Source organism: Poecile atricapillus, chromosome 16 (assembly GCF_030490865.1).
Source record: "Poecile atricapillus isolate bPoeAtr1 chromosome 16, bPoeAtr1.hap1, whole genome shotgun sequence".
Classification (NCBI taxonomy): Eukaryota; Metazoa; Chordata; class Aves; order Passeriformes; family Paridae; genus Poecile; species Poecile atricapillus.
In genome coordinates this window covers 14,127,499-14,154,274 of record NC_081264.1, presented here as the reverse complement: position 1 = coordinate 14,154,274, position 26,776 = coordinate 14,127,499, and positions in this window count along the sequence as shown.

The window sequence follows — 26,776 nt, the reverse complement described above, 5'->3', positions numbered from 1 at the left end:
TTCAGATGGAAGCAACAGCACGCACATAGCAGTTTGGCAAGCACTAAAGAGCCACAGAAGAGCGTGGCATAGCAAAATGAAACAGGAAAAAGCATTTGCTACATGTGCCCTTGTTGTCGCCTAACAACAGGTAGCAGCATAAACCAGATGCGGCTGAAGTTCTTGCAGGTGACAGCTAATGTCAAATGAGCAAGCCGGCTTACCACAGCTACGGCCCTCTGGCAGTCTTAAAGCTTTGCGCACAAGCCGCAAGCTAAGCGCCTTCCTTTGCCTTTTGGCAGTGCTCGTGCATTGCCAGCACTAGGCGTGAATGCTCACTATCCCGCACACACGATTCGTTTTGCCCGTTACCAAGCGCTCTGGAGCACTGTTTATGATGAAAGCGGAACACAACTTGCCGCTCCATTCTCAGAGCTCCTGAGTTAAGCAATCTGCAACTCTTGATGCGAATGCCAGAGGAAAACATTTCCAATGTGTCTGGCAGGGAGAAACCGAAACTGTACAAAACCTTTGTCAGGAGCTGGCACCTGCACCTTACACACACACAGATTTACATCACATTTAAATGGCCAAGCTTTTTCTTAGGCAAGTTGAAAGCTGCTGTCTGAAGGCTGTGCTCCTTTTCAGATGGAAGCAACAGCACGCACATAGCAGTTTGGCAAGCACTAAAGAGCCACAGAAGAGCGTGGCATAGCAAAATGAAACAGGAAAAAGCATTTGCTACATGTGCCCTTGTTGTCGCCTAACAACAGGTAGCAGCATAAACCAGATGAGGCTGAAGTTCTTGCAGGTGACACCTAACGTCAAATGAGCAAGCCGGCTTACCACAGCTATGGTCTTCTGGCAGTCTGAAAGCTTTGCGCACAAGCCGCATGCTAAGCGCCTTCCTTTGCCTTTTGGCAGTGCTCGTGCATTGCCAGCACTAGGCGTGAATGCTCACTATCCCGCACACACGATTCGTTGTACCCGGTGCCAAGCGCTTTGGAACACTGTTTATGACGAAAGCGGAACTCATCTTGCCGCTCCATTCTCTGAGCTCTTGAGTTAAGCAATCTGCAACTCTTGATGCGAATGCCAGAGGAAAACATTTCCAATGTGTCTGGCAGGGAGAAAATGAACCCGGAGAACACATTTGTTAGGAGCTGGCACCTGCACCTTACACACACACAGATTTGCAGCACATCTAAATGGCCAAGCTCTTTCTTAGACAAGTTGAAAGCTGCTGTCAGAAGGCTGTGCTCCTTCTCAGATGGAAGAAGCAGCAAGCACATAGCAGTTTGGCAAGCACTAAAGAACCACAGAAGAGAGCGGTCTAGCAAAACGCGGCAAGAAAAAGCATTTCCTACATGTGCCCTTGTTGTCGCCTAACAACAGGTAGCAGCATAAAGCAGATGCGGGTGAAGTTCTTGCAGGTGACATTTAACGTCAAATGAGCAAGCCGGCTTACCACAGCTACGGTCCTCCGGCAGTCTGAAAGCTTTGCGCACAAGCCGCATGCTAAGCGCCTTCCTTTGCCTTTTGGCAGTGCTCGTGCATTGCCAGCACTAGGCGTGAATGCTCACTATCCCGCACACACGATTCGTTTTGCCCGTTGCTAAGCGCTCTGGAGCACTGTTTATGATGAAAGCGGAACACATCTTGCCGCTCCATTCTCTGAGCTCTTGAGTTAAGCAATCTGCAACTCTTGATGCGAATGCCAGAGGAAAATATTTCCAATGCATCTGGCAAATAGAAACTGAAGGGGGAGAACACCTTGGTCAGAGGCTGGCACCTGCCCCTTCCGCACACACAGGTTTGCAGCATATCTCAATGGCCAAGCTCTTTCTTAGGCAAGTTGAAAGCTGCTGTCAGAAGGCTGTGCTCCTTGTCAGATGGAAGCAGCAACACGCACATAGGAGTTTGGCAAGCACTAAAGAGCCACAGAAGAGCGTGGTCTAGCAAAATGAAACAAGAAAAAGCATTTGCTACATGTGCCCTTGTTGTCGCCTAACAACAGGTAGCAGCATAAACCAGATGCGGCTGAAGTTCTTGCAGGTGACAGCTAATGTCAAATGAGCAAGCCGGCTTACCACAGCTACGGCCCTCTGGCAGTCTTAAAGCTTTGCCCACAAGCCGCATGCTTAAACGCCTTCCTTTGCCTTTTGGCAGTGCTCGTGCCTTGCCAGCACTAGGCGTGAATGCTCACTATCCCGCACACACGATTCGTTGTACCCGGTGCCACGCGCTTTGGAACACTGTTTATGACGAAAGCGGAACACTTCTTGCCGCTCCATTCTCAGAGCTCCTGAGTTAAGCAATCTGCGACTCTTGATGCGAATGCCAGAGGAAAACATTTCCAATGCATCTGGCAAATAGAAACTGAAGGGGGAGAACACCTTGGTCAGAGGCTGGCACCTGCGCCTTCCGCACATACAGGTTTCCAACATATCTCAATGGCCAAGCTCTTTCTTAGGCAAGTTGAAAGCTGCTGTCAGAAGGCTGTGCTCCTTGTCAGATGGAAGCAGCAGCACGGACATAGGAGTTTGGCAAGCACTAAAGAGCCACAGAAGAGCGTGGTCTATCAAAATGAAACAAGAAAAAGCATTTCCTACATGTTCCCTTGTTGTCGCCTACAACAGGTAGCAGCATAAACCAGATGCGGCTGAAGTTCTTGCAGGTGACAGCTAATGTCAAATGAGCAAGCCGGCTTATCACAGCTACGGCCCTCTGGCAGTCTTAAAGCTTTGCCCACAAGCCGCATGCTTAAACGCCTTCCTTTGCCTTTTGGCAGTGCTCGTGCCTTGCCAGAACTAGGCGTGAATGCTCACTGTCCCGCAGACACGTTTCGTTTTGCCCGTTACCAAGCGCTCTGGAGCACTGTTTATGATGAAAGCGGAACACAACTTGCCGCTCCATTGTCAGAGCTCCTGAGTTAAGCAATCTGCAACTCTTGATGCGAATGCCAGAGGAAAACATTTCCAATGTGTCTGGCACGGAGAAACCGAAACTGTACAAAACCTTTGTCAGGAGCTGGCACCTGCACCTTACACACACACAGATTTACATCACATTTAAATGGCCAAGCTTTTTCTTAGGCAAGTTGAAAGCTGCTGTCTGAAGGCTGTGCTCCTCGTCAGATGGAAGCAACAGCACGCACATAGCAGTTTGGCAAGCACTAAAGAGCCACAGAAGAGCGTGGCATAGCAAAATGAAACAGGAAAAAGCATTTGCTACATGTGCCCTTGTTGTCGCCTAACAACAGGTAGCAGCATAAACCAGATGCGGCTGAAGTTCTTGCAGGTGACATTTAACGTCAAATGAGCAAGCCGGCTTACCACAGCTATGGTCCTCTGGCAGTCTGAAAGCTTTGCGCACAAGCCGCATGCTAAGCGCCTTCCTTTGCCTTTTGGCAGTGCTCGTGCATTGCCAGCACTAGGCGTGAATGCTCACTATCCCGCACACACGATTCGTTGTACCCGGTGCCAAGCGCTTTGGAACACTGTTTATGACGAAAGCGGAACACTTCTTGCCGCTCCATTCTCAGAGCTCCTGAGTTAAGCAATCTGCGACTCTTGATGCGAATGCCAGAGGAAAATATTTCCAATGCATCTGGCAAATAGAAACTGAAGGGGGAGAACACCTTGGTCAAGAGCTGGCACCTGCACCTTCCGCACATTCAGGTTTCCAACATATCTCAATGGCCAAGCTCTTTCTTAGGCAAGTTGAAAGCTGCTGTCAGAAGGCTGTGCTCCTTGTCAGATGGAAGCAGCAGCACGGACATAGGAGTTTGGCAAGCACTAAAGAACCACAGAAGAGCGTGGTCTAGCAAAACGCGGCAAGAAAAAGCATTTGCTACATGTGCCCTTGTTGTCGCCTACAACAGGTAGCAGCATAAACCAGATGCGGCTGAAGTTCTTGCAGGTGACAGCTAATGTCAAATGAGCAAGCGGGCTTACCACAGCTACGGTCCTCTGGCAGTCTTAAAGCTTTGCCCACAAGCCGCATGCTTAAACGCCTTCCTTTGCCTTTTGGCAGTGCTCGTGCCTTGCCAGCACTAGGCGTGAATGCTCACTATCCCGCACACACGATTCGTTTTGCCCGTTACCAAGCGCTCTGGAGCACTGTTTATGATGAAAGCGGAACACAACTTGCCGCTCCATTCTCAGAGCTCCTGAGTTAAGCAATCTGCAACTCTTGATGCGAATGCCAGAGGAAAACATTTCCAATGTGTCTGGCACGGAGAAACCGAAACTGTACAAAACCTTTGTCAGGAGCTGGCACCTGCACCTTACACACACACAGATTTACATCACATTTAAATGGCCAAGCTTTTTCTTAGGCAAGTTGAAAGCTGCTGTCTGAAGGCTGTGCTCCTTGTCAGATGGAAGCAACAGCACGCACATAGCAGTTTGGCAAGCACTAAAGAGCCACAGAAGAGCGTGGCATAGCAAAATGAAACAGGAAAAAGCATTTGCTACATGTGCCCTTGTTGTCGCCTAACAACAGGTAGCAGCATAAACCAGATGAGGCTGAAGTTCTTGCAGGTGACACCTAACGTCAAATGAGCAAGCCGGCTTACCACAGCTATGGTCCTCTGGCAGTCTGAAAGCTTTGCGCACAAGCCGCATGCTAAGCGCCTTCCTTTGCCTTTTGGCAGTGCTCGTGCATTGCCAGCACTAGGCGTGAATGCTCACTATCCCGCACACACGATTCGTTGTACCCGGTTCCAAGCGCTCTGGAGCACTGTTTATGACGAAAGCGGAACACTTCTTGCCGCTCCATTCTCAGAGCTCCTGAGTTAAGCAATCTGCGACTCTTGATGCGAATGCCAATGGAAAATGTTTCCAATGCATCTGGCAAATAGAAACTGAAGGGGGAGAACACCTTGGTCAGGAGCTGGCACCTGCGCCTTCCGCACATACAGGTTTCCAACATATCTCAATGGCCAAGCTCTTTCTTAGGCAAGTTGAAAGCTGCTGTCAGAAGGCTGTGCTCCTTCTCAGATGGAAGCAGCAGCACGGACATAGGAGTTTGGCAAGCACTAAAGAGCCACAGAAGAGCGTGGTCTAGCAAAATGAAACAAGAAAAAGCATTTGCTACATGTGCCCTTGTTGTCGCCTAACAACAGGTAGCAGCATAAACCAGATGCGGCTGAAGTTCTTGCAGGTGACAGCTAATGTCAAATGAGCAAGCCGGCTTACCACAGCTACGGCCCTCTGGCAGTCTTAAAGCTTTGCCCACAAGCCGCATGCTTAAACGCCTTCCTTTGCCTTTTGGCAGTGCTCGTGCCTTGCCAGCACTAGGCGTGAATGCTCACTATCCCGCACACACGATTCGTTGTACCCGGTGCCACGCGCTTTGGAACACTGTTTATGACGAAAGCGGAACACTTCTTGCCGCTCCATTCTCAGAGCTCCTGAGTTAAGCAATCTGCGACTCTTGATGCGAATGCCAGAGGAAAACATTTCCAATGCATCTGGCAAATAGAAACTGAAGGGGGAGAACACCTTGGTCAGAGGCTGGCACCTGCGCCTTCCGCACATACAGGTTTCCAACATATCTCAATGGCCAAGCTCTTTCTTAGGCAAGTTGAAAGCTGCTGTCAGAAGGCTGTGCTCCTTGTCAGATGGAAGCAGCAGCACGGACATAGGAGTTTGGCAAGCACTAAAGAGCCACAGAAGAGCGTGGTCTATCAAAATGAAACAAGAAAAAGCATTTCCTACATGTTCCCTTGTTGTCGCCTACAACAGGTAGCAGCATAAACCAGATGCGGCTGAAGTTCTTGCAGGTGACAGCTAATGTCAAATGAGCAAGCCGGCTTATCACAGCTACGGCCCTCTGGCAGTCTTAAAGCTTTGCCCACAAGCCGCATGCTTAAACGCCTTCCTTTGCCTTTTGGCAGTGCTCGTGCCTTGCCAGAACTAGGCGTGAATGCTCACTGTCCCGCAGACACGTTTCGTTTTGCCCGTTACCAAGCGCTCTGGAGCACTGTTTATGATGAAAGCGGAACACAACTTGCCGCTCCATTCTCAGAGCTCCTGAGTTAAGCAATCTGCAACTCTTGATGCGAATGCCAGAGGAAAACATTTCCAATGTGTCTGGCACGGAGAAACCGAAACTGTACAAAACCTTTGTCAGGAGCTGGCACCTGCACCTTACACACACACAGATTTACATCACATTTAAATGGCCAAGCTTTTTCTTAGGCAAGTTGAAAGCTGCTGTCTGAAGGCTGTGCTCCTCGTCAGATGGAAGCAACAGCACGCACATAGCAGTTTGGCAAGCACTAAAGAGCCACAGAAGAGCGTGGCATAGCAAAATGAAACAGGAAAAAGCATTTGCTACATGTGCCCTTGTTGTCGCCTAACAACAGGTAGCAGCATAAACCAGATGCGGCTGAAGTTCTTGCAGGTGACATTTAACGTCAAATGAGCAAGCCGGCTTACCACAGCTATGGTCCTCTGGCAGTCTGAAAGCTTTGCGCACAAGCCGCATGCTAAGCGCCTTCCTTTGCCTTTTGGCAGTGCTCGTGCATTGCCAGCACTAGGCGTGAATGCTCACTATCCCGCACACACGATTCGTTGTACCCGGTGCCAAGCGCTTTGGAACACTGTTTATGACGAAAGCGGAACACTTCTTGCCGCTCCATTCTCAGAGCTCCTGAGTTAAGCAATCTGCGACTCTTGATGCGAATGCCAGAGGAAAATATTTCCAATGCATCTGGCAAATAGAAACTGAAGGGGGAGAACACCTTGGTCAAGAGCTGGCACCTGCACCTTCCGCACATTCAGGTTTCCAACATATCTCAATGGCCAAGCTCTTTCTTAGGCAAGTTGAAAGCTGCTGTCAGAAGGCTGTGCTCCTTGTCAGATGGAAGCAGCAGCACGGACATAGGAGTTTGGCAAGCACTAAAGAACCACAGAAGAGCGTGGTCTAGCAAAACGCGGCAAGAAAAAGCATTTGCTACATGTGCCCTTGTTGTCGCCTACAACAGGTAGCAGCATAAACCAGATGCGGCTGAAGTTCTTGCAGGTGACAGCTAATGTCAAATGAGCAAGCGGGCTTACCACAGCTACGGTCCTCTGGCAGTCTTAAAGCTTTGCCCACAAGCCGCATGCTTAAACGCCTTCCTTTGCCTTTTGGCAGTGCTCGTGCCTTGCCAGCACTAGGCGTGAATGCTCACTATCCCGCACACACGATTCGTTTTGCCCGTTACCAAGCGCTCTGGAGCACTGTTTATGATGAAAGCGGAACACAACTTGCCGCTCCATTCTCAGAGCTCCTGAGTTAAGCAATCTGCAACTCTTGATGCGAATGCCAGAGGAAAACATTTCCAATGTGTCTGGCACGGAGAAACCGAAACTGTACAAAACCTTTGTCAGGAGCTGGCACCTGCACCTTACACACACACAGATTTACATCACATTTAAATGGCCAAGCTTTTTCTTAGGCAAGTTGAAAGCTGCTGTCTGAAGGCTGTGCTCCTTGTCAGATGGAAGCAACAGCACGCACATAGCAGTTTGGCAAGCACTAAAGAGCCACAGAAGAGCGTGGCATAGCAAAATGAAACAGGAAAAAGCATTTGCTACATGTGCCCTTGTTGTCGCCTAACAACAGGTAGCAGCATAAACCAGATGAGGCTGAAGTTCTTGCAGGTGACACCTAACGTCAAATGAGCAAGCCGGCTTACCACAGCTATGGTCCTCTGGCAGTCTGAAAGCTTTGCGCACAAGCCGCATGCTAAGCGCCTTCCTTTGCCTTTTGGCAGTGCTCGTGCATTGCCAGCACTAGGCGTGAATGCTCACTATCCCGCACACACGATTCGTTGTACCCGGTTCCAAGCGCTCTGGAGCACTGTTTATGACGAAAGCGGAACACTTCTTGCCGCTCCATTCTCAGAGCTCCTGAGTTAAGCAATCTGCGACTCTTGATGCGAATGCCAATGGAAAATGTTTCCAATGCATCTGGCAAATAGAAACTGAAGGGGGAGAACACCTTGGTCAGGAGCTGGCACCTGCGCCTTCCGCACATACAGGTTTCCAACATATCTCAATGGCCAAGCTCTTTCTTAGGCAAGTTGAAAGCTGCTGTCAGAAGGCTGTGCTCCTTCTCAGATGGAAGCAGCAGCACGGACATAGGAGTTTGGCAAGCACTAAAGAGCCACAGAAGAGCGTGGTCTAGCAAAACGCGGCAAGAAAAAGCATTTGCTACATGTGCCCTTGTTGTCGCCTAACAACAGGTAGCAGCATAAACCAGATGCGGCTGAAGTTCTTGCAGGTGACAGCTAATGTCAAATGAGCAAGCCGGCTTACCACAGCTACGGCCCTCTGGCAGTCTTAAAGCTTTGCCCACAAGCCGCATGCTAAGCGCCTTCCTTTGCCTTTTGGCAGTGCTCGTGCATTGCCAGCACTAGGCGTGAATGCTCACTATCCCGCACACACGATTCGTTTTGCCCGGTGCCAAGCGCTTTGGAACACTGTTTATGACGAAAGCGGAACACTTCTTGCCGCTCCATTCTCAGAGCTCCTGAGTTAAGCAATCTGCGACTCTTGATGCGAATGCCAGAGGAAAATATTTCCAATGCATCTGGCAAATAGAAACTGAAGGGGGAGAACACCTTGGTCAGGAGCTGGCACCTGCGCCTTCCGCACATACAGGTTTCCAACATATCTCAATGGCCAAGCTCTTTCTTAGGCAAGTTGAAAGCTGCTGTCAGAAGGCTGTGCTCCTTGTCAGATGGAAGCAGCAGCACGGACATAGGAGTTTGGCAAGCACTAAAGAGCCACAGAAGAGCGTGGTCTATCAAAATGAAACAAGAAAAAGCATTTCCTACATGTTCCCTTGTTGTCGCCTACAACAGGTAGCAGCATAAACCAGATGCGGCTGAAGTTCTTGCAGGTGACAGCTAATGTCAAATGAGCAAGCCGGCTTATCACAGCTACGGCCCTCTGGCAGTCTTAAAGCTTTGCCCACAAGCCGCATGCTTAAACGCCTTCCTTTGCCTTTTGGCAGTGCTCGTGCCTTGCCAGAACTAGGCGTGAATGCTCACTATCCCGCAGACACGTTTCGTTTTGCCCGTTACCAAGCGCTCTGGAGCACTGTTTATGATGAAAGCGGAACACAACTTGCCGCTCCATTCTCAGAGCTCCTGAGTTAAGCAATCTGCAACTCTTGATGCGAATGCCAGAGGAAAACATTTCCAATGTGTCTGGCACGGAGAAACCGAAACTGTACAAAACCTTTGTCAGGAGCTGGCACCTGCACCTTACACACACACAGATTTACATCACATTTAAATGGCCAAGCTTTTTCTTAGGCAAGTTGAAAGCTGCTGTCTGAAGGCTGTGCTCCTCGTCAGATGGAAGCAACAGCACGCACATAGCAGTTTGGCAAGCACTAAAGAGCCACAGAAGAGCGTGGCATAGCAAAATGAAACAGGAAAAAGCATTTGCTACATGTGCCCTTGTTGTCGCCTAACAACAGGTAGCAGCATAAACCAGATGCGGCTGAAGTTCTTGCAGGTGACATTTAACGTCAAATGAGCAAGCCGGCTTACCACAGCTATGGTCCTCTGGCAGTCTGAAAGCTTTGCGCACAAGCCGCATGCTAAGCGCCTTCCTTTGCCTTTTGGCAGTGCTCGTGCATTGCCAGCACTAGGCGTGAATGCTCACTATCCCGCACACACGATTCGTTGTACCCGGTGCCAAGCGCTTTGGAACACTGTTTATGACGAAAGCGGAACACTTCTTGCCGCTCCATTCTCAGAGCTCCTGAGTTAAGCAATCTGCGACTCTTGATGCGAATGCCAGAGGAAAATATTTCCAATGCATCTGGCAAATAGAAACTGAAGGGGGAGAACACCTTGGTCAAGAGCTGGCACCTGCGCCTTCCGCACATACAGGTTTCCAACATATCTCAATGGCCAAGCTCTTTCTTAGGCAAGTTGAAAGCTGCTGTCAGAAGGCTGTGCTCCTTCTCAGATGGAAGCAGCAGCACGGACATAGGAGTTTGGCAAGCACTAAAGAGCCACAGAAGAGCGTGGTCTAGCAAAACGCGGCAAGAAAAAGCATTTGCTACATGTGCCCTTGTTGTCGCCTACAACAGGTAGCAGCATAAACCAGATGCGGCTGAAGTTCTTGCAGGTGACAGCTAATGTCAAATGAGCAAGCGGGCTTACCACAGCTACGGTCCTCTGGCAGTCTTAAAGCTTTGCCCACAAGCCGCATGCTAAACGCCTTCCTTTGCCTTTTGGCAGTGCTCGTGCCTTGCCAGCACTAGGCGTGAATGCTCACTATCCCGCACACACGATTCGTTTTGCCCGTTACCAAGCGCTCTGGAGCACTGTTTATGATGAAAGCGGAACACAACTTGCCGCTCCATTCTCAGAGCTCCTGAGTTAAGCAATCTGCAACTCTTGATGCGAATGCCAGAGGAAAACATTTCCAATGTGTCTGGCACGGAGAAACCGAAACTGTACAAAACCTTTGTCAGGAGCTGGCACCTGCACCTTACACACACACAGATTTACATCACATTTAAATGGCCAAGCTTTTTCTTAGGCAAGTTGAAAGCTGCTGTCTGAAAGCTGTGCTCCTTGTCAGATGGAAGCAGCAACAGCAAGCACATAGCAGTTTGGCAAGCACTAAAGGGCCACAGAAGAGCGTGGCATAGCAAAATGAAACAGGAAAAAGCATTTGCTACATGTGCCCTTGTTGTCGCCTAACAACAGGTAGCAGCATAAACCAGATGAGGCTGAAGTTCTTGCAGGTGACACCTAACGTCAAATGAGCAAGCCGGCTTTCCACAGCTTCGGTCCTCTGGCAGTCTGAAAGCTTTGCACAGAAGCCGCATGCTAAGCGCCTTCCTTTGCCTTTTGGCAGTGCTCGTGCACTGCCAGCACTAAGCGTGAATGCTCACTATCCCGCACACCCGATTCGTTGTGCCCGTTGCTAAGCGCTCTGGAGCACTGTTTATGATGTAAGCGGAACACCTCCTGCCGTTCCATTCTCAGAGCTCCTGAGTTAAGTAATCTGCGACTCTTGGTGCGAATGATAGAGGAAAACATTTCCAATGTGTCTGGCAGGGAGAAACTGAACGCGGAGAACACATTTGTTAGGAGCTGGCACCTGCACCTTACACACACACAGATTTGCATCACATTCCAATGGCCAAGCTCTTTCTTAGGCAAGTTGAAAGCTGCTGTCAGAAGGCTGTGCTCCTTCTCAGATGGAAGAAGCAGCAAGCACATAGCAGTTTGGCAAGCACTAAAGAACCACAGAAGAGCGTGGTCTAGCAAAACGCGGCAAGAAAAAGCATTTGCTACATGTGCCCTTGTTGTCGCCTAACAACAGGTAGCAGCATAAAGCAGATGCTGTTGAAGTTCTTGCAGGTGACACCTAACGTCAAATGAGCAAGCCGGCTTACCACAGCTATGGTCCTCTGGCAGTCTGAAAGCTTTGCCCTCAAGCCGCATGCTAAGCGCCTTCCTTTGCCTTTTGGCAGTGCTCCTGCATTGCCAGCACTAGGCGTGAATGCTCACTATCCCGCACACACGATTTGTTGTGCCCGTTGCTAAGCGCTCTGGAGCAATGTTTATGACGAAAGCGGAACACCTCTTGCCGCTCCATTCTCAGAGCTCCTGAGTTAAGCAATCTGCAACTCTTGATGCGAATGCCAGAGGAAAACATTTCCAATGTGTCTGGCAAATAGAAACTGAAGGGGGAGAACACCTTTGTCAGGAGCTTGCACCTGCACCTTACACACACACAGATTTGCATCACATCTAAATGGCTAAGCTCTTTCTTAGACAAGTTGAAAGCTGCTGTCAGAAGGCTGTGCTCCTTGTCAGATGGAAGGAGCTGCAAGCACATAGCAGTTTGGCAAGCACTAAAGAGCCACAGAAGAGCGTGGTCTAGCAAAACGGGGCAGGAAAAAGCATTTGCTACATGTTCTCTTGTTGTCGCCTACAACAGGTAGCAGCATAAACCAGATGCGGCTGAAGTTCTTGCAGGTGACAGCTAATGTCAAATGAGCAAGCCGGCTTACCACAGCTACGGTCCTCTGGCAGTCTTAAAGCTTTGCGCACAAGCCGCATGCTAAACGCCTTCCTTTGCCTTTTGGCAGTGCTCGTGCATTGCCAGCACTAGGCGTGAATGCTCACTATCCCGCACACACGATTCGTTGTGCCCGTTACCAAGCGCTCTGGAGCACTGTTTATGAAGAAAGCGGAACACATCTTGCTGCTCCATTGTCAGAGCTCCTGAGTTAAGCAATCTGCAACTCTTGCTGCGAATGCCAGAGGAAAACATTTCCAATGTGTCTGGCAGGGAGAAACTGAACCTAGAGAACACATTTGCCAGGAGCTGGCACCTGCACCTTAACACACATGGATTTGCAGCACATCTAACTGGCCAACGTCTTTGGTACGTAACCTGAAATCTGCTTTCAGAAGGCTGTGCTCCTTTTCAGATGGAAGCAGCAGTACGAACATAGGAGTTTGGCAAGCACTAAAGAGCCACAGAAGAGCGTGGCCTAGCAAAATGGGCCAGGAAAAAGCATTTGCTACATGTGCCCTTGTTGTCGCCTAACAACAGTGTCTTGGTTTTAGAAGACAGGTGTCTGCTAGGTAGAGCAGGAGCCGTCCTTGCGATTAAAGAATGTAGACCCCCTCCCTCCGAAGTATTATAATCCTGAAATGAAGGGGGCTTCCAGGCAGAGATCTGGGGATAGGAATAACAGTTCTTTACTAATATAACCAGACAAACAAACAAACAATAACTACAGCAATAACAAGAACACAGAACCAGGGACCTCGCGACAGCTTTCTTGGCTGAGACAGGATGAAGGAGAGGCTTGCCTCGCAAACCCCTCGGGCAGTCAGTCCCGGTGCTCCTGCAGGGCTCCGAGGAAAGAGTCAGCTGGAATAGCAGGGACGAGCTGAGATCCTGGGCTGGTGGATGAGGTGTATCAGCAGCTCCGCGGCGGTGCCTGGCACTGCCACATGTCCCGGCAGGACTGGGGGTGCAAGGCCACCAGCAAAGAGGGGAGAAGGAGAAGAAGCAGCAGCCCCGTCTGGGTGATGGCGAAATTCCTTTCTCTCCACCGCAGCAGCTCCGCGACCCAGCACACGAATGTCCTTCCCCGAAGCTGAGGAAAAGCCAGCTAAAAACTGTCCCCACCCTCCTTTTTCTGCCCCCTTCCCCCCCCCCCACCCTGGGCCCGGTCACTCTTTGTCCTTTGTGAGCACCCCTAAGTACCGGTAGTTAGGTTGTCCCAGCAGATAATGGGTAAAAATTCCCTGGCAGGCCAGAACACAAAAATAAAACAAAACAAAACAAAAAAGAACACCTAACCCTCAGCACTCTCCACCCTGAATTTTTTCCCATACCAAAATGTTACATCAAATATTAAACTTTTAAATTATACACGAACACATACTACTTTAACTATATACATATGTACATGCAGATATAGATACAAGCACAGTGTTATGGGTAGCTCACCCTAAAACCAGGTCTCTTTGGGCTATGCACCGGGTCTCTCCATCTTTTTGCATCACTCACCAAGTGCAACCCGGTCCTTGAGCAAAGACAACCCCACGGATTGGATTGTCTTTGCTGGAGGCAGAATTAACCCAAACAGTTTTTCCCAGCATACCTCTCATATGTACCACTGGAACCTTATCTCCATCTGTCGTTCTAAAGGGCTCAGATTGGGCTGGGCCTGCTCGGTTAGTGGAACCTCGGGTGTTCACTAACCATGTGGCTTTTGCTAAATTAATCTCCCAGTTCTTGAAAGTTCCCCCACCCAGTGCTTTCAAGCTGGTTTTCAGCAGGCCATTGCACCGTTCAACTTTTCCAGCAGCGGGTGCATGGTAGGGGATATGGTACACCCACTCAATGCCATGTTCCCTAGCCCAGCTGTTTATAAGGTTGCTCTTGAAATGAGTCCCATTGTCTGACTCAATCCTCTCAGGGGTGCCGTGCCTCCAAAGGACCTGCTTTTCAAGTCCCAGGATGGTGTTCCGGGCAGTGGCATGAGGCACAGGGTAGGTTTCCAACCATCCCGTGGTGGCTTCTACCATTGTGAGCACGTAGCGCTTGCCTTGGCGGGTTTGGGGCAGTGTGATGTAGTCAATCTGCCAGGCCTCCCCATACTTGTATCTGGACCACCGCCCACCATACCAGAGGGGCTTCAACCGCTTGGCCTGCTTGATCGTGGCACATGTCTCACAGTCATGAATAACCTGAGAAATGCTGTCCATGGTTAAATCCACCCCTCGGTCTCGTGCCCACTTATAGGTGGCATCTCTACCCTGATGACCTGAGGCGTCATGGGCTCATCGAGCTAGGAACAACTCTCCCTTGTGTTGCCAATCTAAGTCTATCTTTGACACCTCTATTTTTGCAGCTTGATCCGCCTGCTCATTGTTTCGGTGCTCTTCATTAGCCCTACTTTTGGGGACATGGGCATTTACATGACGGACCCTCACAGACAGTTTCTCTACCCTGGTGGCGATGTCTTTCCACTCATCAGCAGCCCAGATTGGCTTTCCTCTGCGTTGCCAGTTGGCCTTTTTCCACCTTTCCAGCCATCCCCCACAGAGCATTGGCTACCATCCATGAATCAGTGTAGAGGTAGAACTTTGGCCACTTCTCTCTTTCAGCAATGTCCAGGGCCAGTTGAACAGCTTTGAGTTCAGCAAGTTGGCTTGATCCACCTTCTCCTTCAGTGGCCTCTGCGACCTGTCGTGTGGGGCTCCATACGGCTGCTTTCCACTTCCGGTTCATCCCTACAATGCGACAGGAACCATCAGTGAACAGAGCGTAGCGTGTTTCTTCTGCTGGCAGCTGGTTATATGGTGGAGCTTCTTCAGCCCGTGTCACTTGTTCCTGCTCCTCTTCATCAGTGACACCAAAGTTTTCACCTTCTGGCCAGTTTGTAATTATCTCCAAAATCCCAGGGCGATTTGGGTTTCCAATACGGGCGCGCTGCGTGATGAGGGCGATCCACTTGCTCCATGTAGCGTCGGTGGCGTGGTGGGTAGCAGGAACCTTTCCTTTAAACATCCACCCCAGCACTGGCAGTCGGGGTGCCAGGAGGAGTTCTGCTTCTGTGCCAATCACTTCTGAGGCAGCTTGAACTCCTTCATAGGCAGCTAAGATTTCCTTCTCTGTGGGAGTGTAGTTGGCTTCGGACCCTCTGTAGCTTCGGCTCCAGAATCCCAGTGGTCGGCCTCGAGTCTCCCCAGGCACTTTCTGCCAAAGGCTCCAGGACAAGCCATTGTTCCTGGCTGCAGAGTAGAGCACATTCTTCACGTCTGGTCCTGTCCTGACTGGGCCAAGAGCTACTGCATGAGCAATCTCCTGTTTGATCTGAGCAAAGGCTTGCTGCTGTTCAGGGCCCCAGTGGAAATCATTCTTTTTTCGGGTAACCAGGTAGAGAGGGCTCACGATCTGGCTGTACTCAGGAATGTGCATCCTCCAAAAACCTATGGCACCTAGGAAAGCTTGCGTTTCCTTCTTGCTGGTGGGTGGAGACATTGCAGTGATCTTATTGACGACCTCAGTGGGAATCTGACGCCGTCTATCTTGCCACTTTACTCCCAGGAACTGGATCTCTCGAGCAGGTTCTTTGACTTTGTTCTTCTTGATGGCAAAGCCGGCTTCTAGCAGAATCTGGATGATCTTTTCTCCTTTCTTAAATACTTCCACTGCTGTGTTCCCCCACACAATGATGTCATCAATGTACTGCAGATGTTCTGGAGCCTCACCCTTTTCCAGTGCAGCCTGGATAAGTCCATGGCAAATGGTGGGGCTGTGCTTCCACCCCTGGGGCAGTCGGTTCCAGGTGTACTGCACTCCCCTCCACGTGAAGGCAAACTGAGGCCTGCATTCTGCTGCCAAGGGAATGGAGAAAAATGCATTAGCAATGTCGATAGTGGCGTACCACTTCGCTGCTTTGGACTCCAGCTCATACTGGAGCTCCAGCATGTCCGGCACGGCAGCGCTCAGCGGTGGAGTCACTTCATTCAATGCACGATAGTCCACAGTCAGTCTCCATTCTCTGTCAGACTTGCGCACAGGCCAGATGGGGCTGTTGAAGGGTGAGTGGGTTTTGCTGACCACCCCTTGGCTCTCCAGTTCTCGGATCATCTTGTGGATGGGGATCACAGCATCTCGATTTGTCCTATACTGCCGGCGATGCACTGTCGAGGTGGCAATTGGTACTTGCTGTTCTTCCACTTTCAGGAGTCCTACTGCAGATAGGACTCTGATAGTCTAGGCAAGGTGTTCAATTGCTTAATGTCCTCTGCCTCCACAGCAGCTATTCCAAAAGCCCACCTGAGTCCCTTTAGGTCTTTGTAATAGCCATTTCAAAGGAAGTCCATGCCCAGAATACACGGGGCCTCTGGGCCAGTCACAATGGGATGTTTCTGCCACTCTTTCCCAGTCAGGCTCACCTCGGCTTCCAACAGAGTCAACTGCTGCGATCCCCCCGTCACCCCAGCAATGGAAACAGGTTCTGCTCCCACATGTCCTGATGCCATTAGGGTACACTGTGCACCAGTATCAACTAAAGCTTCGTATTTTTGTGGCTCTGATGTGCCAGGCCATCGGATCCACACCGTCCAAAAGACCCGATTTTCCCGTGCCTCTTCCTGGCTAGAGGCAGGGCCCCTCTAGCACTGGTCATCCTCTCCTCCCTGGGCATACATGCTAGAGGTTCCTTCAAGGAGATCATCCTCTTTTCTGTAATATTTGGCAGTTTGGTCATGGGAGGTTGAGGCTACCTTCACTTTAGTGGAACCTTTCTGGTTACTGGTTCCCTGCCTGAGTTGACGCACCCGTGCTGCCAGGGCAGAAGTGGGTTTCCCATCCCACTTTCCCATGTCTTCCCCATGGTCACGTAGAAAGAACCACAGCTCAGTTCATGAGGTGTACCCTCTCTCTCTAGCTGGGGGACGTGGGGCTTGGAGTTCTGGGCTTGTGACCCGCACTGGTGCCATATGGGTGTTGCCGCCTGTTTGTTTACTTTCATTTAAGTCTGTTCACTTTCATGAGGTCTAAAGTTGGTCCACCCCGGTTACTCCCCCGTTATCCCAACATGGTTTGTCCCTAGTTGCCTATCATTGTAAACCCCTCCCCTTTTTCCTGAACCTTCCTTGTCCATCACCCTGTTCCTGCCCCTGAATCCTATCAATCAATGTAAACCCAACCTTTTGTTCCAGTATGTTCCCTGTCACTCATCCCTCATTCGAAGCCCCATTGGTGTTGCGGCTGCCGCCCCTCCCACGTGTTATTCCCATTGGTCCCCAGCATTGTGAACCCTCCCCCCAACTCCTCCCCTGAGATGTCCTGATTGGTTCCCATGTTTGTACCCTCCCCACTTTAAATTGGGGCGCACAGAGGTGCTCCTCGCTCAGTCTGTCCTACCCTCGACCTTTCCAGTCCTTTCCCCATCCACTGTTCCCGTTCCTGGAATAAAGCCTAGTTTCTGGAGAGAACCTGGGACTCTGAGCCTCCTCCTTGCCTTTATCGGACACCCACGACGCACCTGAGACCGCAGAGCTTAGTGGCCTACAGGCTCTGAAGGTTCGGTCTGGGACAAATCGCTCCCAGACCGTTCCCCACTCCCGACGCTGCCAGCGGCTAGGGAGCAAGAGCTAGCCAGGGCCAGGAGAGCCGCGGCAGGGGCAGCGTCAGTTTGGCGCCCAACGTGGGGCCTCTACAGTCCATGGAGACCCCCGGAGGAGTCCGTGTGGATTTATAAAGACTCTTTGGGCGGCGGCTACCCTGGTTGCAGCAGGCCGGTTTTTGTCCGGCAGCGCTCCCAGGGGAAGAGGCGATAATCTCCCCGTGCATAGGAGACCGCTTCTGGGGTGTTCGGACGTCTCCCACAGCCCGAGTCAGGACCCGGTGAGTATTCCCCAGTGGGGGAAAAAAGAGGGGGGTGTGTGTGTGTGTGGCCCCTGTGCTGTGAGTGTGGTGTGCACTGGGTCTTGACCCTTATTCTTTTGTTTGTTGAGTTCACCTTTGCTGTTGGGAGGCGGTGGAACTGCGGAGCCAGGGGATAGAAGATGGGCGCACGTTTGTTGGCTCCGCAGAGGGGGATTTATCTCCAAGTTGCGGGTATCCTTGAGGGTGGGAAGCATAGATATTCACGTGGGTTGGTTAAGAGGCTGGTACGTTGGCTGTTCCTGCATTTTCCCCATGTGTCCTCCGAAAATGTTATTTCACTGTCATTTTGGAACTCTGTCGGGTCTAAATTAACGGCTTTAGTGGTTCAGGGGGACAAAACAGCCGCAAAATTAATCCCGCTTTTTGTTCTAATTCGGACAGCCCTAGTTGAAAAAGGGGAAATGCAGAAACAGCCGACGCAGCCTTCCCCAGTTTCTCCAGTTTCCCCAGTTTCTCCAAACCCCTGCTCCTCGTCCCTTGTCCCTAAGTTGGGGGAGGTCTGCGGAGCAACCCGTAAAACGCAGGGCTCCGAAGTCGGCAGCAGTCTCCCTGGCTCCCCAAGCCTCCCTCAGAACCCTTGCACCGGTAGCCCTGGCCAAGCTGCCGGAGCCCTTACCCATTCCCCTACTTCCCCAGTTAATAACTCCCAGTTTTCCCCTTTCCAAGTTCCAAATCCCCAGTTTGATAAAGCCATTGACCCCCAGTTTCTCTCCCAGAACCCTGGTTCCCCTATGTCCCCTGATTACCGGTGTTCCCCTAAATCTTCCCCTAAATCTCCCCATGCCTCGCCTGATGCCCAAAATGGCCCCCGAGGGACACAAAATGGTGGGGACCGCATGGTCGGACCCCTCCCTTGTGCTCCTTCTTCCCACAATCCCTTCCTACCTTCAAAGTCCAACCCCTTTCTCCCTAGCCCCTCCTTCCCTTCCTGCCCTGACCCCTCCCATTTTCCCTCAGGTGATTCCTCCTCCTCGGGGGTGTGTCCCCAAAGTGTTGCACCCCAAAACCCCACCCCTTCCGGCCGCTGCTCCTCCCTCCAACCCTCCCCCTCAGTCGGTCCTCCAGCCCCGCCTCTTCCGGCTTCTGGTTCCCACGCCTCCCCTTCCGGTTCCCAAGCCCCTCCTCCCAGTTCCCACGCCCCTCCTTCCGGTTCCCACGCCCCTCCTTCCGGTTCCCACGCCCCTCCTTCCGGTTCCCACGCCCCTCCTCCCAGTTCCCACGCCTCTCCATCCGATTCCCACACTTCGGAAACCGGAAGTAACAAGCCTGAGGGCCAGAACCCGGAACAGATCGTAATTCCCTTTGCCGCACCGGTCAGTTTTAGAGGAAAGGGGGGAAGGTTCCGAGAATGGGAACCCTTCTCTTTCCAGACAAAGAGGGAGCTGTGCAAGGCTCAGAAGGAGTTCGGCAGGAGAAGTGAATATTTTAAGGGCTTATTAAAAGCCACTTTCTCCGCGAACGAGATGGTCCCCCACGATTTGAAGGAGTTGTTTGCCTGCCTCCTTTCCCCAGCTGACTATAGGCTGTGGAAACAGAGGTGGAAGAAGTCGTTGGAGGCCATCCTTCCTGAGCTGCTGCGCAGCGAGGATTCCGCGGTTGACGCGGATGAAATCTCCCTCACAATAGATCACCTGTGCGGTGAAGGGAAATGGGGAAAGCCAGAGGAACAGGCCAGGGTCTTATCCCGGTCTATCTTAATCAAAATAACGGAGGCCGCTGAGAAAGCTTTCAACATCTTGCCGGGGGGTGAACCCCTCACAAATTTTTCCAACATCAAACAGTCCCCCAATGAACCCTTTAACATCTTTGTTAACCGACTGCAGGAACAAATAGAGAGGCAGGTGGACAGGCCGGAGCTGCAGGAACAGCTTATTTTAGAAATGGCTAAAGCTAACTGCAACGATGTTTGCAAGCAGGTTATTTTCAGCTTGCCTCTATATCCGGCGCCAACCTTGGATGACCTAATAGACGCCTGCGAAAAGAAGGTTCCATTAATGGGGGCGTCCAGGGTGCCACCACCATCACAAGCTGCCAAGAGACCACCCATGGCTGCAGTGACCCAGCACCCACCAGGCCAACTACCACCACCACCTAGAAGGCCTCTGCAGTGCTACCGTTGCGGGCGGCTGGGGCACATGGCCCGAGATTGTCCAGCTGCATATCCCTGCCCTGAACCTGCGAGGGGCAACATGGGGGGAAAAGGGGGAGAGGGAGTTTTAAATAAAAAAAACTAAGAGCGCGGCGCGAACCTGCCCCGCGCGAAGCAACAAATGGGGCAGGTATCGCAGGGGGGGGGGAGCATAAAACAGACTTGGCCAATAAACCGGACGCGAAGTTTAACAAATACTAGGGACATCCTCTTTCGGACCCAGCACTGGACAGTGGTTGCTGTGGATCCACTGGAGGGGGAGAGGACAAACACTGGACGTGACTGTAAGTACATCGCCATCGGGGACACCAAACACACACCCCCAGAGATTGAGATCTCCCCGATCACCTTCCCAGGTGGTCCGGAAGACCTCATCCTCTTAGCGCGCTGCATTCACCCACCATATTTTCTCCCGAAGGGGCAAATCATAGCCCAATACATTCCTGTCCCGGAGGGGGTCCCGGTAGACGACCACGCACCAGGCGTCTACTGGGCAGAAGTAGTGGGTGAAGACAAACCCATCATCGACTGCAGCATCAAGCAGGGTGCCGATTCTGTTCACTTGAGGGGTCTGCTTGATACGGGGGCAGATGTGACGATCATCCCCCAAAGGAGATGGCCATCACAGTGGGAGTTGCAACCCGTGGCGGGGAAAGTTCAGGGTATAGGGGGCACACAATTGGCACAGGTATCAAAGGACGTAGTGCAAATTACGGGGCCAGATGGGCAATTGGCGAACTTACGCCCATTTGTTGCGGATTTTCAGGTCCCCTTGTGGGGGAGGGACCTTATGTCACAATGGGGGGTAAAGATCGAGATCCCGAAAACCCCTCGGGATTTTTAATGGCGGCCACTGTGGAGCGCCCCTTCCAGAAGCTCGATTGGACCACTGATGAAGCAATCTGGATTGATCAGTGGCCGCTTCGAAAAGACAAATTAAGGGCGCTCAACGAGCTCGTGGAGGAGCAGTTGTTAAAAGGTAACATAGTAGAGACTACCAGCCCTTGGAATTCCCCGGTGTTTGTTATCCGAAAGCCGGGGAAGGACAAGTGGCGACTTCTCCACGACCTTCGTGCCATCAACAAGATCATTGTGGACATGGGGCCCCTTCAACCAGGGATGCCTACCCCAACTATGCTCCCCCGAAATTGGAATCTGGCCATAGTTGACATCAAGGATTGTTTCTTCCAAATTCCCCTACATCCTGATGATGCCCCACGGTTTGCTTTCTCGGTGCCTACCCTCAACCGAGAAGCCCCAATGAGGAGGTTCCACTGGCGGGTGTTGCCTCAGGGCATGAAAAATTCACCTACCATCTGCCAGTGGTATGTTTCCTCATTGCTGTCTCCCGTGCGTAAAGAGATGGGGGAGGTCATCATCCATCATTATATGGATGATGTCCTAGTGTGCGCCCTCCATGACGATTTACTTACCTGATCACTTGACCGAGTGGTTAAGGCTTTAACATCTGCAGGCTTTCAACTTCAGGAGGACAAAGTTCAACGGATGCCACCCTGGAAGTATCTGGGTCTACGGATTGCTGAGAGGACCGTTGTGCCTCAAAAATTGGCAATAAACAGCAATCCGAAAACCTTGGCAGACCTTCACTCACTGTGTGGGACATTGAACTGGGTCAGGCCTTGGCTGGGCCTCTCTACTGAAGACCTAGCCCCCCTCTTCACACTTTTGAAGGGGGAGAAGGAGCTAAGTTCTCCCAGGACCCTGACTCCAGAGGCGAGGAAAGCCCTAGAGAAAGTGGAGGATGCGCTTGTCGAAAGACAGGCGCATCGGTATGAACCTAGCCTGCCTTTTGAATTCATCATACTCAGGAGAATGCCACACCTCAGTGGGCTGATTTTTCAGTGGGACCAGGGCTCCAAGGATCCCCTCTTGATTATAGAGTGGGTTTTCTTGAGCCATCAAAGGTCCAAAAGTATCACCAGGCCACAGGAGCTGATGGCTCAGCTCATCAGGAGAGCCCGAGCCTGGCTTCGGGAGATGTCTGGGTGTGACTTTGCATGCGTTCGAGTACCAGTCAGCTTGTCTCGGGACAAAGCGTCTCCAGATAAGCTGACAAAAGAAATGTTTGATCAGCTACTTCGGGAAAATGAGGCACTCCAGATTGCTCTAGACAGCTTTGAGGGCCAAGTTTCGGTCCATGCCCCTGCCCACAAATTTTTCAATTCCAAATTTGAACCAATTCCAAAAGAAATGCGGAGCAGAAAGCCCCTCAAAGCACTGACCGTGTTCACAGATGCATCCGGGGCATCTCACAAGTCTGTAGTGACTTGGCGAGATCCCGAAACTCAGCAGTGGGAAACAGACATTGAATATGTGGAGGGATCTCCACAGGTTGCTGAGCTGGATGCAGTCGTCAGGGCCTTTGAGAGATTCTCTGAACCTTTCAATTTGGTCACTGATTCGGCCTATGTTGCAGGAGTAGTTGCCAGAGCAGAACATGCTGCTCTGAAGGAGGTCTCAAACCCGAAGTTGTTCGAGTTGCTTTCTAAACTAATATATGCTGTTTCCCACAGAAAGCAACCATTCTTTGTAATGCATGTGAGGTCGCATACGGATCTCCCTGACCCGGTAGCCGAGGGAAATCAGATGGCTGATTCCCTCGCTGCCCCTGTTTCCATGGCTCAGCTCCCCGATCTTTTCCAACAAGCTAAGCTGAGTCATCAGATGTTCCATCAAAATGTGCCTGGTCTGGTCCGCCAATTCCACCTGCGGCGAGATCAGGCCAGAGCCATTGTGGCCACATGCCCACATTGCCAGACCACTGCTATGCCCTCTCTGGAGTCAGGAGTGAACCCTCGAGGCCTAGGGAGCTGTGAGGTGTGGCAGATGGACGTGACTCACATCCCTGAATTCGGCAGGTTAAAATTTGTACATGTTTCGGTAGACACTTTCTCGGGAGCAGTCTTTGCTTCTGCCCACGCAGGGGAGAAAGCCGAGCATGTCTGTAAACACCTCATGCAAGCTTTCTCTGTGCTGGGGGTCCCCAAGGAGATAAAAACGGATAACGGCCCAGCATATACTTCCAGGAAACTGGAGGAATTCCTGCAGAGTTGGGGAGTGACACATAAGAGAGGCATCCCACACTCCCCCACCGGCCAAGCGATCGTGGAGCGAGTTCACCAATCGCTCAAGCGCGTCCTCAAACGCCAGTGGGATTCCATGAAGGGTTGCGCCCCTCAGGATAGACTATCAAAGGCGCTATTCACCATCAATTTTCTAAACTGCAGTGATGGCAATCCCAACCCTCCAGTGACACAGCATTTTACCTCCACCAGCAACTACCGGCTACAGCACCACCCTCCAGTGCTGGTCCGGGACCCAAAGACCCAAAAAGTCCTGGGCCCGTTCGATCTGGTGACTTGGGGGCGAGGGTACGCATGCGTTTCCTCGCCCCACGGACTAAGGTGGATCCCGCAGAAGTGGGTGAAACCTTATGTCCCGAAACATCCCACCAGGCCACCAGATGAACGGGAGGATGTCATCGTGTCCGTACAGGCCACCTCTGTAACCCCTGGGAGTGACGAGGAGGAGGAAAACCTTGAGCCCCCCTTTCCCTCTATTGAATTTTTAATATCCCTTTATGTTGAATAAAGTGTTTGTTTTCTTTGTTTTCAGAAAGAGCCATCAAAAGGATGACCACCCCAAACAGTGCACCAACCATCGTGCTCCTAATGATGCTGGTGACCCAAATCAACATGTGGATCGTGCCCCAACCCAAGCAGAATGTTTGGGTCATGTTAGCAAAGTCCCTCCAACGGGATGAGCTATGCTTATCCACAGGAGCGGCAGGAAATCCGATGACCACTTGCCTGGTGGGGATCCCGTTAAAGCCTGATGAGTACCCGGACTCCCTATTAGATTTATTTAAGGAAGCTAATAAAGGGAGGCCGGCTCAGCGAGTAGTCCGCTCTGCACCCACCTATAAGATAAAGAGGCCTGTCCAGAACCCCCTCCTCCTGTGGAGGGACTGGATAGCCTTCTTGGAGCGGGCAGCCGCTGAGCCTCAGGAATTTGATTTGTTAAACTCCTCCCCCGCACCCTATTGTATCCATTTTCGTTACTACCCCTCCGATCCTACTCTTTATTCTCAGTTAATACAGGATAACAGAGAATTTCAAACAGCCTCCTGGTGCAAAAACATCGCACATGTGAAGATGCCTTCGACCCTCAGTTCTTACCCGCTTAAGTTGCCTAAGGGCTTGTTTTTAGTTTGTGGGGACCGAGCGTGGGCTGGCATCCCCTCTCGCCTTCTCGGAGGGCCGTGCACCTTAGGCCGGTTGTCTTTGTTTGCCCCCAACACATCACAAATTGAAAGTTGGGAACTAAAAAATAATTCGGCTATTAAGAAGCGCAGTCTCGAAGATCTTGACCCCGACTGCGACTCTGAAATTTTTCATTGGAACAAACCAAAACGAGTTGCTGTGTCAGTATTTTTGCCATGGTTGGCCGCGGCACAAGCTCTCGGAGAATTGGGCCAATTAGAATGTTGGGTGGTCAAGCAAGCCAACTTAACGTCAACCGCGCTGAGCGACCTCCTCGAAGACGAGGAGATAACCAGGCGAGTGACGCTACAAAATCGCGCAGCTATCGATTTCCTGCTACTCCTACATAATCATGACTGTAGGGAGTTTGAAGGACTTTGCTGCATGAATCTGACCACCAGAAGCACCGACATCAAGAAGACCATCACCGAGATGAAGGGCATGATCCACCAAATACACCAAGAGACTAATGACTGGGTCACCAGTCTCTTTTCAGGATGGGGGGGTCTCCGGATGGCTTTCTTCGATTATAAGAACTGTTTTATGGATTGTTTTTGTTATATTTATTATTTTATGCGCGTTCGCAATCTTACGAAGATGTTTAGTTCGGTCCATTACCTCCTTGTTATCTCCCCCACCACAAGCAAATTGTGTTGAGCTGAAACCCCTTATTCCCCTTCCTCCTCCTCCCTTGCCCGCTCCCGAATGGTTTGAAACACCCTCTGCTCCCCCAGACCCCACATCTTCCTCCTGTTCTTAAAAAAGAAAGGGGGAGATGTTGCCGCCTGTTTGTTTACTTTCATTTAAGTCTGTTCACTTTCATGAGGTCTAAAGTTGGTCCACCCCGGTTACTCCCCCGTTATCCCAACATGGTTTGTCCCTAGTTGCCTATCATTGTAAACCCCTCCCCTTTTTCCTGAACCTTCCTTGTCCATCACCCTGTTCCTGCCCCTGAATCCTATCAATCAATGTAAACCCAACCTTTTGTTCCAGTATGTTCCCTGTCACTCATCCCTCATTCGAAGCCCCATTGGTGTTGCGGCTGCCGCCCCTCCCACGTGTTATTCCCATTGGTCCCCAGCATTGTGAACCCTCCCCCCAACTCCTCCCCTGAGATGTCCTGATTGGTTCCCATGTTTGTACCCTCCCCACTTTAAATTGGGGCGCACAGAGGTGCTCCTCGCTCAGTCTGTCCTACCCTCGACCTTTCCAGTCCTTTCCCCATCCACTGTTCCCGTTCCTGGAATAAAGCCTAGTTTCTGGAGAGAACCTGGGACTCTGAGCCTCCTCCTTGCCTTTATCGGACACCCACGACGCACCTGAGACCGCAGAGCTTAGTGGCCTACAGGCTCTGAAGGTTCGGTCTGGGACAAATAGCTCCCAGACCGTTCCCCACTCCCGACGCTGCCAGCGGCTAGGGAGCAAGAGCTAGCCAGGGCCAGGAGAGCCGCGGCAGGGGCAGCGTCATATGGGAACTGCTCTTCCTCATCTCTTCCCTCATTTCCCTCATCTCCTCTTTGAGTTCCTTAATCACAGCAGAAATCTTAGCCTGATCTGGGCCATGGACCATGCTGTCGAAATGTCTAAGCCTGGTGGTGACAGAACCCACCGTCTCTCGGCTGTTATCAGCATTAATTGTTGCAATATAGGTGGTGTATTCACGTGGCCCTAGATTTGCCAGACTCCACAACATCTGCCCAGTACACCTGACTTTGTCGGGGTCATTATCATGCTGTCCACCCCTCCCAAAAAGGACCTCTAATATCACCACTTCTCTCAGCTGTTGGATCCTTTCCTCAATGGTTTTCCAGTCCCTTCTATGATAGTGCTCTTCCATTCTCTCTCTGTGGACAAACCTCTCTCTTACACTCATCAAAAGCCACTCCCAGAGGGAAAGGGGCCCTTGCTCCCTGACGAATATCTGATTCACACCTGAGTCCTGGGTCAAGGGTCCCACATTCCTTGCCTCACCACCATCCAGCTGCACGCCTGTACCAGTTTTCTTTTCTGAAGTCGGATGAGTCTCTCCGTTTGCAGGTTTAACTTCTCATCCGAGTGGTACCGGACCCTGGGAACAATCACAAGTTGCACACAAAAATCATTAGGAACACTGAAGTCACAAACAGATAGGCATGGGGTAATTATTGTTGGGTCTATGCTCATCAGCCACTGCAGGCTGGAGCTTTGGAATTTAGCATTTATTGGTGAATGGATCCTCTGTCACCCGGACCGGGAATGCTAGCGCAGCCAAAGGGACCCAGCTAGCACATGCAGCTTTTACTTTTCTCCAGTCCGTGAGAGGAGTATCTCCTCTCAGTTCTTTTTTAATGTGGAGGGGGATATTCTTGTTGATCTTTGTTGTTTCCTCCTCTAAGGAGTCGGTCACGGACCACTTGTCCCCGCTG